Below are 14,378 nucleotides of genomic sequence, written 5' to 3'. Positions count from 1 at the left end.
GAAATAAAAATCCTAGTTGCGATGAGGCTTTAGACACAACGTACGCGACGTGATCCTTGAAGCAAATATTATAAATTAACAATATGGTTCACTTCCAGAATTCCCATATATTTCTGAAAAGACGCATAAGTAATACCCTCTCCCGGTGAGAAAGGTGACTAAAAACATTCGTGGCCTTATTATTTAAGCGTGTAATCAATTCATACGTTTAGTCAAATAATAGGTGTGGCAAACAGTATTAGCTTTCTCATGCATGTTACACGCCTTCCCTGACGTCATGAAATTATGCTACGTTCAGACTAAAGTTGATATTAATAACGTAATAAGGTAATATAATATGATATCAAAAGTAACGTGATATCTGCTATAGTTTGAATGTACAATAAGCTTAGAGGTAATCCAAACAAATAAATGAAAATGAAGATCATATCTGCCATCCCTCTTTACATACCACATTGGCAACTGACAGGAAGAAAACTTTCAACACGCTTATAATCGTTAACCCAATTTTGGGTAATAGATTAACAAACACGGTAAGAAAAAGACGCTTAAAAACAAAAAAAAAAAATAAAAATGAATTCGATTTTCAGTTAAAAGTACTCAACCGAATACTCAACCGTCATGTTTTCACCATTGGGAAATTTCAACTTATTTTTGGATGAAAATCATAGCAACCTGCGCTGCCTTTGATACTGTCATTTTTGTGTGCTTGATCGCCTTCGTGCGTGCTCCATTATTGGCGTTGACGGCACCGTCGAAAAATGGTCTATTCTAGAAATGATTGACAGTTTCTTATGGGATTTTTCGATGAAGTGAAAGGATAGTACCATAGAGATAACTCTAAGACAAGTAGGTCCCGAAGAAACGTGCTCAACTTTTTGGCTCACCTCTGGTACTATCTTCGGTCCCAAGCTTGTCGAATGACCCCTCGAAACATAGGAAAAACCAATAACCCCTCATTTTATCTGTAAAACTTTCATAGCGAATCAAAACAAACATTGCGTAGTACTAGAATTTCGACTAGAATAGGGTACGTTAATCGTTTGCTTGGGACCAATAGGCTACTAAAGTGGTGAGCCAATTTAAAATCGCTAGTTTCGTATTGATTGTTGATAGAGCCATAGAGGTAACTCTAATACCTCGTTCACATTACAGCGTATATCACGTGATATACGCTGTCTTGCAATGAGCACTCATACATCTAGTTTTCACTGGAAATCCTATGTATGAGTGCTCATTGCAAGACAGCCTATATTAAGTGATATAGGCTGTAATGTGAACGGGGTATAAGACCAGAAGGTCCCGAAAAAATGTGCTCAACTTTTTGGCTCAGTTCTGGTTCTATCTTCGGTCCCAAGCTAATCGATGCACCCCTCGAAACATAGGAAAATCCACGAACCCCTCTTTTTATCTGTCAAACTTCCATACGGAATCAAAACAAACATAGTGTAGTACTAGAATTTCAACTAGAATAGGGTACGTTAATCGATTTGCTTGGGACCAATACGCTATTCAAGTAGTGAATCAATTTAAAATCGTTAGCGTATATACTAACCCTTGAGTTTTGTTGTTCGGAATCTAGTCGGAATCTTGAAAATGCAAAGAACAAATTAGACTGCTGTTGTTGAGTGACGGGTTGCGACAGAAGTTTGTCCAGGCATCCACTTCCCTAAAATTTTGTAAACTTTGGTATGGCTTAGCTGAAATTTACTATATTTCCAAATCTGTTTACCTGTTTGAAGCATTAATCTGGAAGAAAGAAATCCTAGAAGGGCCTTCTTTCGAGCTGGAACATCCAGAAACAGCGCAAAATGATCAACCCATACCGTTAAAAAAATCATTAACCAAAACGATCCAGCTTGTTTAGCTAACAGAGAAATTGACATGCAAACAACTCTAAATTGAGTAGAATTCACTTCTTCTACACACTATTTTGATTCCACCCTTTGATTTGGTAGACGGTACCCATTCTTATGTGCAGTAAGGAGTTGGCAGAATCTGAGTAAACCATTTTTATTACGATGAGTAAAATGTACCCAAATTCTGGGGAAATGGTTATAATCGCATGTTAAGAATGGTGCAAGTATAAAAGGGAAATTTTTGCGGTGTCCAAATACCCTACACGGCTAGAAAAAAGTACCCAAAATAAAGTTCTTTTCACTCATCTCGGCACTATAGTGCAGGAACCACAAATTTTCCACTAGCTTTCTACCCAAAAGTAAGTTAGTTGTACCCAACAGTAGGTAAATATGATTATACTCAACGTTGGGTTCCCACCCTTGTTGGGTGGTTTTGCTCCTCCGTTTTTGACAACATTATAAAGAGAAAAGGAGACAAATTAGTCAAAAGTAGGTAAAAACGAACTGGACAGTGGGTACTTTTTTCTTACCGTGTACAATACTGTGGACCCCCGCTAATCTGAATGACACTTCGTGCATATTAACGGGGTTTATTTTTATTTTGAACTTCTTGTAACCCTATGACCATTAGAAACTTGAGTTTCTGGTAGCTTTATTTGCGGTTTTGTTTTGATTCTGCTTTCCATTTGGCATCGTTTCATTCCGCTTTATTATTTATTACGCAATTACAGCGGAAGCGGAACGGCAGCGCGAAAAGCGGAAAAGCCCAATCTGAGTAAGCCTACTTGTCGGATTGAAAACTATTCAGAACAAAATTGACTCCGGCTAGGCATCTTGATGTCATTTTTGACAACTGCCAAACTGCTCATAAAGACGATAATGAATAAAAACTGAAAATGTTCATGCATTTCCAAATGGTTTTCTACCATTCCCATATATTCGAAAGTGACTGGCCCTCTGGATGTGGATGATGTCAAAAACAACAAAACATGATAATTGAGTACATGGGACTTTACTTACTTTTGGCTTCCCACATAGTACCTAGTTGGGTGAAATAAACTTTTTTTCCTTGATTTGTTTTCCGTACTGAATACCAATACTACCGACGCCCGAGAAGCAGTTCCCTCAACCACCCTTCGTGATCAGGTATTTTGTACCTCAGAAAATCCCGGCACCGCTTGAGATATAAACTTAATTTTGACTAATTTTTTCTTACCGTGTGGTTAAATTTTACTCAACAGTGAGTTGTTTTTGATAGCCTTGTTACGCTCAATTTACAGTGTACTAGTCACCTTTCGCGTCACTAGAGCCGCTAGTGTCGGGAAAAATCGTGTCTTGGGGATAATAGAAGAGTGAACCATATTGTTAATTTATAATATTTGCTTGAAGGTTAATTTTGTATCAACCAGAATCCCCAGGTCCTTTACTGTCGAATCACGTTGTAGATTCACGCCTCCCAAAGCATAGCTAAAATGGAAGAGTGATTTCTTGCGGCCAAATGAAATAACCGAACATTTGGACACGTTCAGCGACATTCGATTAATATGACACCATTCAGCGAAGGCTTCCAGTTGTTGTTGCAGAAAAAACGCGTCTTGTGGTTGCTTAATCGTGTAGTAAAGCTTCTGGTCATCGGCATACGAGAGTTTTAGGCATTTCAAGATGAAATTGACATCGTTCATATACAGCAAGAATAGAAACGGCCCCAAGTGACTTCCTTGGGGAACGCCGGACCAAACCGGAAAGGAGGGCGAAACGTGGTCTCCAATTTTGACGAACATACTTCGACCGCTTAGGTAGGATCGAAGCCAGGAAAGCAAGTTACTGTTCATTCCCAGCTTGTCGAATTTAGCAACTGCGATTTGATGATTCATTTTATCAAACGCCGCGGATAAGTCTGTGTAAATAGCGTCTACTTGTTGACCATTTTCTATTTGGCGGATCACGAACGAAGTGAAACAAGTCAAATTAGTTGTCGTCGAACGGTTAGGCATAAATCCGTGCTGATCAATCGAAATGTAGTGTGCGTAATTCTGAACCAGCTTATGCAGAACGATCACCTCAAACAGCTTAGAAGTGGCGCTCAACGCAGCTATGCCCCGATAGTTCGAAACAATCCGCTTGCAGCCTTTCTTGAAAAGTGGGAAAACATACGACTGCTTCCAGCAGTTTGGGAATACACCAGTAGCCAAAGATAGGTTGAATACTCTTGCTAGTGGTATTGCAAGTGTATCCGCGCAGCATTTGAGGACAAGCGATGGAATCCCATCCGGACCACATCCCGTGGAGGATTTTAAATCCTTTCCGGCTGATATAACCATATCGTTCGTGATCACGAACTGTAGCCCAGAGGCCGAAAATTGAGGAACATTTCTGGTGGCGACGGCTACATCCTGTGGGTCGATGTGTTCATTAGTGAAAACATTGCTGAATTGAGAACGGAACAGGTCGGCGATGTCAGTGGTGGAATCAGCTTCGAACAATCCGTTGGTCATCTTAGAGGGCAGTCCGGATTCCATCCGTTGGTCATGGACGTAACGCCAAAAACTTCTGGGATTTGTCTTGAAGCGCCTTTGCAAATGGTCCTGATATGCGTTGTACAAACGATTATTAAGTTGGTTGTATTCAGTGCTCGCTGCCATATATCTCATTCTCGTGGAGTCCGTGCGATACTTGCTATGTCGTCTGAGAGCTGCCCGCTTCACAGTCCTAAGATGCTTGAGGTCAGCATTTGACCAGGCTGGCTTAGCCGGTTCGTGTCTAGACTTCACGGGAACGAACTGATCGATGGCATACCACAGGATACCAGATATGGTCGACGCAGCGAGGTTGGCATCACAATTTTGAAGCACCTCGTCCCAATCGACATGTGCGAGGAACTCGTTCATGTTGTTGAAGTCAGCCTTTCTGAAATCATAGGCGATGCTTTCAGAGGTATCTTGGAAGCGTTGCTGTGGACTTATCTTGAATTCCATCAGTACAGGAGGATGATGCCTGCAGATTTTAACGAGCGGTGATGGAGCTTGCATAACTGTGCTGTGCTCGCAAAGTTCCTCACTGACGAAGCATAGATCAAGCGTACGATTGTTTTCATTTGCAATTCCACTCATTTGTCTGAGTCCAGCGGTGCTATACGCATCAAGCAGCTTCCGTGATGCCAGGCTAATCGAGGATCGTGATGTAATCGGGTACAGGGAACCATGTGAACTACGCTGCCAAGAGATCGAGCTCAAGTTGAAATCGCCTAGGATGATAACGTTGTCTCTTGGTCCTAACTGCGAAACCACCCAGTTAAGCGAATCGATATGCTTTTCGATCAAAGATTCATCGTTTACTCGATCAGGGGGAATATACACAACGCATAGGTAGAGTGTTGCATCGACACTGGCAATTGCGATCCATATTTGCTCAACCGCCGAGCCATCAGGAGGGTCGAGCGTACGGGATTTAAAACTCAATTCAGGACATTCGAAGAAGCAGGTGCAGCATTACTTGCTAGAGGCGCAGTCCTAGGGATTGAAGATTCGTCAGAGCGGGAATTGCCGTTACTAATAGGATACTTGCCATGATAGGCAGCTTGGAAGACCCCATCGCCAGCGCTAGACTCAGGGCCGGGACGACTTGGATGGCAGGAACGAGAGAACTGCGACAGGTTTTCGATGATGCAGACTCGACAACAGGACCGCGACGACTAAGATGATCGCTGGCAGCAAGAGACGGGACTGTGTCGGGCTGAGAAGAGGCCTCCAAAATGCTATCTAACATGCGTCGCGGGGTCCTTAGTCCATCATGGATTACTCCGTTAGTCAATCGTCGTGTTTCGTTGTCAGTTGATTTTTCCGGAAATTTGCGGTGGTCGATCGTTGATCCAGTAGAACCAACAGTGTGGAACAGTGGAACAGTGTGGAAGCATCCACAATATGCGGACCGAACGAATGCTCGGGTGCAGATGCTAAGCAGCAAACGACGTCCGCGGCGGCGCCACGGAAGACGAATGTACGAGAAGATTGTGAGTAAATAAGAGAAAAGGGTGGAAAGAGAGAGGGAAAAAGAAGCTAGTGAGATTTAGGAGACGGAGATCCGTCAAGTTAGGGTTCAGGAGTTAAGGAAGGAAAATAAAGATTGTACGATGAAATCTATGGTATTGTTGAGGTGAACATTGTGCGTTGGCCGGTTCGACCAAAGCTTTCATACCTGCTGAGGTCGTTTGCAACAACCTCCAACGTTTTCAATCACTCAATGTTTCCGTTAGTCTTCCAGCCACAAGCAACGTCATTGAGAAGGAACAACGATCCGATCTTAGCGCGGCGTGCTTCGGAAATTCGTCTACAATATGAGTTGCAAGGTAACCTTCAATGACAAGTAATCCGGTTCTATTTTGCCATCGGAGTTGCATCAAGCTGGAATGCAGTTTGTACGACTGTCGCACCAGGATTTCTATGCAAGTGCAATCAAGGCTCTTCCTAATAAACGAATACCATACACTAACGATATAATAAATAGTATGACCATACCACATAAAGGGAATTGGTGGTTGGGTGCTTCTTATGGTTATTGTTTATGCGGGCTGGTACGCGGAGAGGAAGTTCCAGTTAAATCCAGTATTTTAAGCCTATACCCTTTCCTGGATAGTACCGGCACGGTCCGGCTTGGAGGGCGATTGCAGCACTCGGTGTATTCCTTCGATGTCAAGCACCCGATAATCGTCCCTAAGAGCCATCGCTTCGCAAAACTTCTCGTAAAGGACATTCACGTCAACAACTATCATGCTGGACCAACTTTGATAACAGCAGCTTGGAAGTCGCAGGAGACCTTCCACCGGTACTTTTTTGGGAGCGTTCAAGAGAATGATCGCACGCCGTGGATATTGCAACGAAGTGTGGTCAGACAAGTGCACGAATCTGGCAGGCGCTGATTGACAGTTGCAGGAGATCTATGGGATGGTCACGAAGCACGCCAAGCAAGCGGAACATTTCTTCACCAACCTCGGTATTCGGTGGAGATTCATTCCACCGGCAAGCCAACATCAAGGTGGCATATGGAAAACGGTTGTGTAAAGGAGTTGCTTCGTCCCTTGCTTGGATATGAGAAACTTACTTACGAGGAGCTATCAACTGTGTTGTTTTTAAGTGGAGGCCTGTCTCAATTCGAGACCCTGCTCAATATCGTCGAATCCTGATAGCCTTGAAGCACTTACACTTATTTTCTGGTCGGGTAGCCCTTGAATCTGCTGCCTGAACCAGACTTAACCCACATCAAGACGGATCAGTTGGATCGTTGGGCGAAAGTTCAACGGTACAAAGCGGTGGCGTGATGAGTACATCGCCACGTTGAAACCCAGAGGAAAGTGGAGAATGAGTTAGGACAACTTGAAGCCTGAGCAGTTGTTTATCGCGAAAAACGATAACAGCCCACCGTCAACTTGGGAGCTGGCTCGCATCGTGGCAGTACATCCGGATCAGCAAGGGTTGGTTCGCACACACTAACACAAGTACACTAAATCTGCTAACGTTAATATACGGTCGACAGACACCAAAAAATCCGTTAAGGTCCGCCGAAAAGCTCTACAGAAACTCAGGCAAAACCCCAAGAGATGACCCAAACAGGGAAGAGCTACTAACTCGGTACCGGTAACTCGGTGCTCTCAGCAGTAAACGACACTCGACGCGATTACATGTACAAGCTAACGGAGCTACCTCCGAACCAACAGCCGTCGCCGAAGAACTCGGAGGGTATTTCGCAGAAATTTCGGCCATCTCCACTTTTAAAAAAGCTGCCTCTTGAGGGCAAGTGTTGCATGCTTGAGATGCTCAACCAACTCTGGGTCTCGGATACCTACCCGACGCTGTGGAAGGAGAGTCTCGTCGTGCCCATCCCGAAGGCAAACGAAAAAGACAGGGCACATCTAAGTTCCGGCCGATCGCTCTCACATCCTGCATGGCCAAGGTATTCGAACGGATGGTGAACCGTCGACTCAAGATGTTCCTTGAGACCAACAGCTTGCTCGACAACATGCCTTTCGACAAGGTTTCGGTTCGTTATCGCAGTCACGTTGTTTCTGGTGGCAATGATCGGGGTATTTGATCGGCTACCTGGGTTGATTGTGGCCGCCGGTCCCACACAGATCCGAACCCTACGGCAAGCGCAAGCGGCAGTCTCTGCCGTCGTCAAATGGACCGACTCGATGGGTTTCCAGCTGTCCGCCAGGAAGAGCATCCGATGCCACGTATGTCCGTCTCATCACCGAGTCAATAGCACCCCAATTACGATCCACGACCAAGCCATCCCAACCGCGTCCTCGACGTACTGATCGACCGAACGCTCTCCTTCGACCAGAATTGCCAACAGGTCAAAAAGGACTGCCGCAGTAGACTCAACCTCGTTAAAACGATCTCTCGGCCTCACCGATCCAACAACCGCGATGTTCGGTTCCGGGTGGCGCGAGCCATCATCGACAGTAGGTTGCTTTGCGGGACGGAAATTACTTGTATCGCTTCCGAGAGGCATGGAGGTTAGAACCCTAGCACCGGTCTACAACAGTTACATCCGCATCATGTCTGGTCTCCTGCCATCCACTCCAGCAGACGTCGCATGCATCGATGCGGGTCCTCTTCCTTTCCGGTTTTGCTTAAACGCAAATATTGCCACAAAAGCCGCCGCCTTTTCCGCCAAGACCTCCAGAAACAATATGATCTTTCTCCTTGACGAGGGGAACAGAGTCCTCCGCACGGCCGCCGACATCGACCTCCCCCCAGTGGCCAAAGTCCATTGGCATGGAGAGAAAAGTTGACACTCTTCACGAATCCAATTGGAAAATCGGATCAAGAACTGCTTCAAAGCAGGGGATGCATCCGTGATTTTGCGCAGATCGGTCGCCGAGTTACTTGGCGACGGCTCTCGATCGACAAACGGAGTAGGTATCGGTATTTTCGGAGACGGTATTGCTGAAAGCAGCAGTCTTCCTCCACAGTGCTCAGTTTTCTCGGCCGAGGCTGCAGCGATCTTCCGTGCCGCTACGACGCCAACCAACAATCCTATACTTATGTTAACCGACTCACACAGCGTCGTTCAAGGACATCGGGTCCCAGACTCACCGACATGGTACCACCATAGGACGTCAGACGGTGGATCATGCGGACCATTCGAGCGGCATGGTAGGCCGAGTGGTTCCGCAACAGAACTGCCTTTAACCGCAAAGTCAAAGGGTCAACTGAACCATCGAGCGAACTGGACAACCTGAGAGATCAACGTGTGATTTCGTGGCTTCAGATCGGGCACACCATACTCTACTATAAGCATGATGGCCTGTCGTTCCGCAGAAGCTGCATCATCTGTGAGGTACCCTACATCGTCAAATACATCCTGTGCAACTGCCCGGAGTTCCAGCATCAGCGATCTGCTCGGGAATGATACTCCGGCCTCGGCAGCACTAGTAACCCTAATAAAAAATAACCATAAACGAACGATAACCCAAATCATCGAATTATTCAACAAATGGTTTGGATGATACTCAGAACACGTCGTTAAGCAAATTAACCATACAATTTTTATTAGGGAACCTTCTTAAAAGAAGCCAAAATCTACCACTTGATATAGCATGAATTTCTTTCGGTCGTCGGGACATCTCAGCTGGATGGATTTCCCCCATTGGACCCATGCCAGCTGAGCTCTGTTTTGTTTGGATTATTCGTTTGTAGCTCCTCTGTAGTTCCTCTGTTTCACTATTTTATATATTTTTAGTTTTTTCCATATAAGTTGAAGAGCCAGCAACCAAAGTTATTTACAAAATGTTAATATACCATGTATTTAGAGGTTACTCACTCTGAGGCCTCTCCTTTCTCCAGAGACGAACTAGCCATAGGCTAAAAATATTTGATGAATGTGGGCGTCTTAGTGGAATACCTGTATAATGAGAGAGAGAGAAGGATTAGTATTTTCCATTTAATAATAAGCAAATAAAGTAGTGGAATTAAATGGAAAATACTAATCCTTCTCTCCCTCATTATACAGGTATTCCACTTAGACGCCCACATTCATCAGGATTCATCATGGCAACCAAGCCGTCGGAGCCAAATAAATTCATCGGATTGAAGAAAACCATCGCATCGCCAAAAATATAAGGTTATACCTGTAAGCCAGCGTAGTAAAGAGGATGGAAGCAGAGTTCATCAAGGATAGCATCAGACGGCTATATAGCATACTGGACATGAAGGCTTTGGAATGTTATTATCTACATCTCAAATTGGCCAAGGAGTATCCAATTAAATTCCAGGAGTTTCTGTCTAGGGCCAAGGTAGCAGAGGAGTGCGAATCGGATAGGAAGCTAAACAGACTACGACAGGAGTCTCAACGGAGACGGACAACACACCGAACGGGTGAGCAGATCCCATCAACCATCACCACGACGCCGAGGGTTCACTCCATTGATGGGTTGGTTGTCAACCGATCGACGACCGCATTCACGGAAGAACAATTGACACACCTCAACAAGGGGCTAGGATACGCGGTTACAACCAAGCCAGACGTGGAGCAGATCATCATTGACGTAGAAACAGCGATAACCAAGACGCTTCCAACAACATCACATAATACGGTTAGGACTATCACATCGAACATAATCAAGGACGGACAGGAACAAAGTCGCGCCAACGAAAAAGAAATTCGGATTGTAAAGGAGCTTAAAAGCAGTATACTACGTGAAGGCGGACAAGGGAAACGCGGTCGTTATCATGGACAAGGACGATTACGATAATCAGATGACAACGAAGATTAACAACGGACCGTATAGACAGCTTCGAGTAGACCCCTTACAGAACATAGTGAAATGCGTGGAGAAAGCACTGAAGGAGTGCAAATCGATATTAGGAGATGGAGCAGGTCGTTTACGGGAACCCAATCCCATTCTACCCAGGAACAAAGGTCTCCCCAAAGTCCACAAACCGGGAAATGAAATGCGAGAGATCGTGTCTGCAGTTGATTCCCCCACCCACAAACTAGCGAAGTGGCTAGTCAAAGAGTTCCAGAGTATGCCGAATCAGTTCCAGAGTAAAGCAGTTAGCAACACCCAGGAGTTCGCCCAGGAACTACAATCTTCAGGAGACATCAACGAGGACGAGATTATGGTATCTTTCGACGTCACAGCTCTTTTTCCCAGCGTACCGGTCAAGGAAGCGATCAACCATTTAGAGGACTGGCTATTAACACAACGAGAGGATGCAGCATGCAGAAACAAGGTTCGGACGTACCTTAAGCTGACCCGCCTTTGTATGGAATAGAACTACTTCTCTTTCCGAGGTAACTTCTACAAGCAGACGAAAGGAGCCCCAATGGGAAACCCCCTTTCCCATTGGGGCTCCTTTCGTCTGCTTGTAGAAGTTACCTCGGAAAGAGAAGTAGTTCTATTCCATACAAAGGCGGGTCAGCTTAAGGTACGTCCGAACCTTGTTTCTGCATGCTGCATCCTCATCCTCTCTTCTTGTGTGAACTTTTCATGGCCAACTTGGAGACAATCCTGAAGGAGAAAGGAGGTTTGTTGACGATATCTTCAGCGTAGTTAAACGGGAAGCCCTTCCACAAATTTTAGATGAGATCAACAGAATTCACAAGGATATCAAATTCACTCACGAGGTAGAAAAAGACGGGAAACTCAAATTTCTCGATCTTCTAGTCATCAGGGAATCGTCATCATCTTCCTCCCTTGAATACGAAATTTACAGGAAACCATCAAGTACCAAAAGAGTTCCAACAGAAAATGGCCGCCTTTCACCACATGATTCATCGAATGCAGACTCTTCCACTCAGCGATACAGGAAAGGTTAAGGAATTACAGTACATCTTCGAAACAGCAAGACTCAACGGATACAAGGAGACCACAATCCAGGCAATCATCGATAAAAAAGCGAGAATTCTATAAAGGAGGTTATTAACAAACCCTCACCGCAGCACCTGAACCATTGAAACGAGTGTCCGTTCCATTTGATCAAGATATTACTTGCAAGCTAAGACCACAGTTAAAACAATTCGGATTAGATTTAGTTTTCACCAGTAGACATAACCAGTTGAAATCATTGTTAGGATCCACTAAAGACCCTGTTAATGTTTTAGGTAAAGCAGGTGTATATAAAATAAGCAGTAATCATTGTAACAAAGTATATGTAGGACAAACCAAGAGAACTTTAGCAACTAGATTTAAAGAACATATAGCGGAGGTTAATAAGGCCAAAAAACAAGAGGAAAAAGGCCTAAAATATGATTTAAAATCAAAGGTTGCAGAACACATCTTCACAGAGGACCACCAACTATCGACGGAGGACATCACGATTTTACGAACCGTATCTACACCATGGAAATTGGATGTTGCGGAAAGCCTCGAGATCAACAAACAACGTAATTCAACTTTACTCAACAGGGATCAAGGAAACGGACACACATGGCTTTTCAAGTTACTACCTAGGACACATCAACGAGTAAGCAGCGGAGTACCTGCTCCTATAGAAAATTAAATTTAAGTTTACCTAGTTTCTAAGTGAAAATGTACCTGTGTTAATATATATTCGGTAAATGCGATGTTTTTCTTCAGTCGAGTATTAGTACAAGACACTGAAGAAGTCTGCACATTGTAAACGAAATACGTGTATCTGTCAAGGATAAGCAAATAAAGTAGTGGAATTAAATGGAAAATACTAATCCTTCTCTCTCTCTCTCACTAAAAATATCCTTATTAATTTAAAAAAAATATACGGTCGATTCCACCAACATTTTTAGTGAACATGTCGTGTCATGCAGATCAAAGTTACTAACGTCACGTATCATTTGATATTTTCTGAATGCATCGGACGTGAAGATTTTTTAGAGTGTAATCTAACCTAATACGTTTCAGGCGCACTGAAAAAAAACACCATCTCATTTTGCATGTTTTTCCTTTTCAGATTTCAAAACAAAAATTTGTTGGTGCAATTTGCCGAGGCCGAGCCGCTATTGTATGAATTCCTTATTTTTCAAAAAACCATCGAACGACGCACAGTGCAGATTTCGTGAGTATTTTTCTTTATTTACAAAACCATTCAAACAAAGTTTGATGACCACCGTTGTCGGAGAAACCAACAGAAACACCCAGAACAACGACAGAGAGCAATACGGCAATTTGCTCAATTTTTTTGTTTTAGTTACCTTTTAGTTTTATCTGATTTTAAATTGTAAAAGCGAACCGGCGCAAACAGGAATCCGCGGCATCCCAAAAATCGAACGAAAACAAAAAAAAAGATTTCTTCCCTTCTCACCTAGCAGTTGGGTGTGGCGAAACATTAAAGACTACTTAAATATGCAAATGGAAGATGAATGTCCGCGATGTTGCTTTCCCTCGAATCGATTGTATTGTATAAACAAAAATTTTAAATCATATATGAAAAAAAAACAAATTGTTCTAGTCCCAAAGCGTCACCGACATCGAGATATAACCAAGCTTGACCTGACCCGATCCTCATATTGGTAGACTGGTCTTTCGTGGTGGTAGAAGTTAAGCTTAGTAGAGAGACACACGCGATTATTATCTAGCTAAGTTCCGTATGTTTTAAACAATATACACATTTGTCGCAAATTTGCCAGTAACAAACAGAAACAAAAGTAGTCGCGTTGAACGTAAACAGTTGTATTCAATTGCTTGAAGAAGAAAAAAAAAACCGAATACCCTGAAACCAATAGTTCATATGATAAACAACCAGAACCTAGAGAATGGTGTGTAAAAGCATTTACGGGGCATATTTACTCGATTTCAAACACAGACTCGCTCGCTACTATTATTATTATTATTATTACGATTATTGCTACTATGATAATTATTACCGCTATTATTGGAAACATTGCTGCTTACTATTTGCTACCAAGATTTTTTACGGTTGTCGAAGTACTGAAATATGATCTTTTTTCGTTTAGATGTTCTTATGTTTCGTTCGTTTTAAATGTTCGTTTCCGTTTTTTTTTTAAATGTTTCACAATTTTAGCGAAACAAATTTTAAGTTCTGTCGAGATTTTCGGTTTTATGTTTTAGCAGATTCCGGTTAGGAAGCATATCAAAACAGGTGAAATTTGAATCAAAAGAAAATGTTATAACGGTTCCCTTCCGGACACAGGCACACACACACACACATACAAGTTGTGTAGTAGATTGTAGAAATTTTGTTCTGCCTATTTATTCCCTACACTTTTCTTGAAGCAACCTTGAAATTGTACCAGAAATTCGATTGATATATGAATAATAACAATATCTATGAATATACGATTAGTATTCAGCTGTAAAAAGTTGCAAAATTACTCGAGATATGGTTGTTTTGTTGAGATCCGAAAGCCCTGCTAGGTTGCATGTCCTCAAAAATATAATAGCAGACAAACAAACTGTTGCTGCAAACAAGGCTTTAATGCGAGTGTCTCTTTAGCTGAGAGTTACTCAGAGTAACTTGCTCTGATCTGAAGGCACATCTGATCTGAAGAACAAGGCATATCTCGCGTATCATTTGAAAAGGG

General features: G+C 43.2%; 1 protein-coding gene across 1 annotated transcript in view; it reads left to right on the top strand.

The window, feature by feature from the left end:
• Window positions 1-14,166, top strand: part of LOC135699973 (adenomatous polyposis coli homolog) — a 50,699-nt gene extending 36,533 nt beyond the window's left edge. Inside the window, exon 7 of the mRNA XM_065220298.1 lies at window positions 12,788-14,166. The gene's annotated coding sequence lies outside the window, so the exon portion shown is untranslated. The remainder of the gene's footprint in view (window positions 1-12,787) is intronic.
• The last annotated feature ends 212 nt before the right edge of the window (window positions 14,167-14,378 follow it).

The sequence above is a fragment of the Ochlerotatus camptorhynchus genome, unplaced genomic scaffold (genome assembly GCF_037179485.1).
Source record: "Ochlerotatus camptorhynchus isolate MF236.1 unplaced genomic scaffold, CSIRO-AGI_Acam_v1.1 ptg000124l, whole genome shotgun sequence".
NCBI classification, from domain to species: domain Eukaryota; kingdom Metazoa; phylum Arthropoda; class Insecta; order Diptera; family Culicidae; genus Ochlerotatus; species Ochlerotatus camptorhynchus.
Note: the sequence above shows the minus strand (reverse complement) of the source record. Positions and strands in the feature narration are given on the sequence as shown.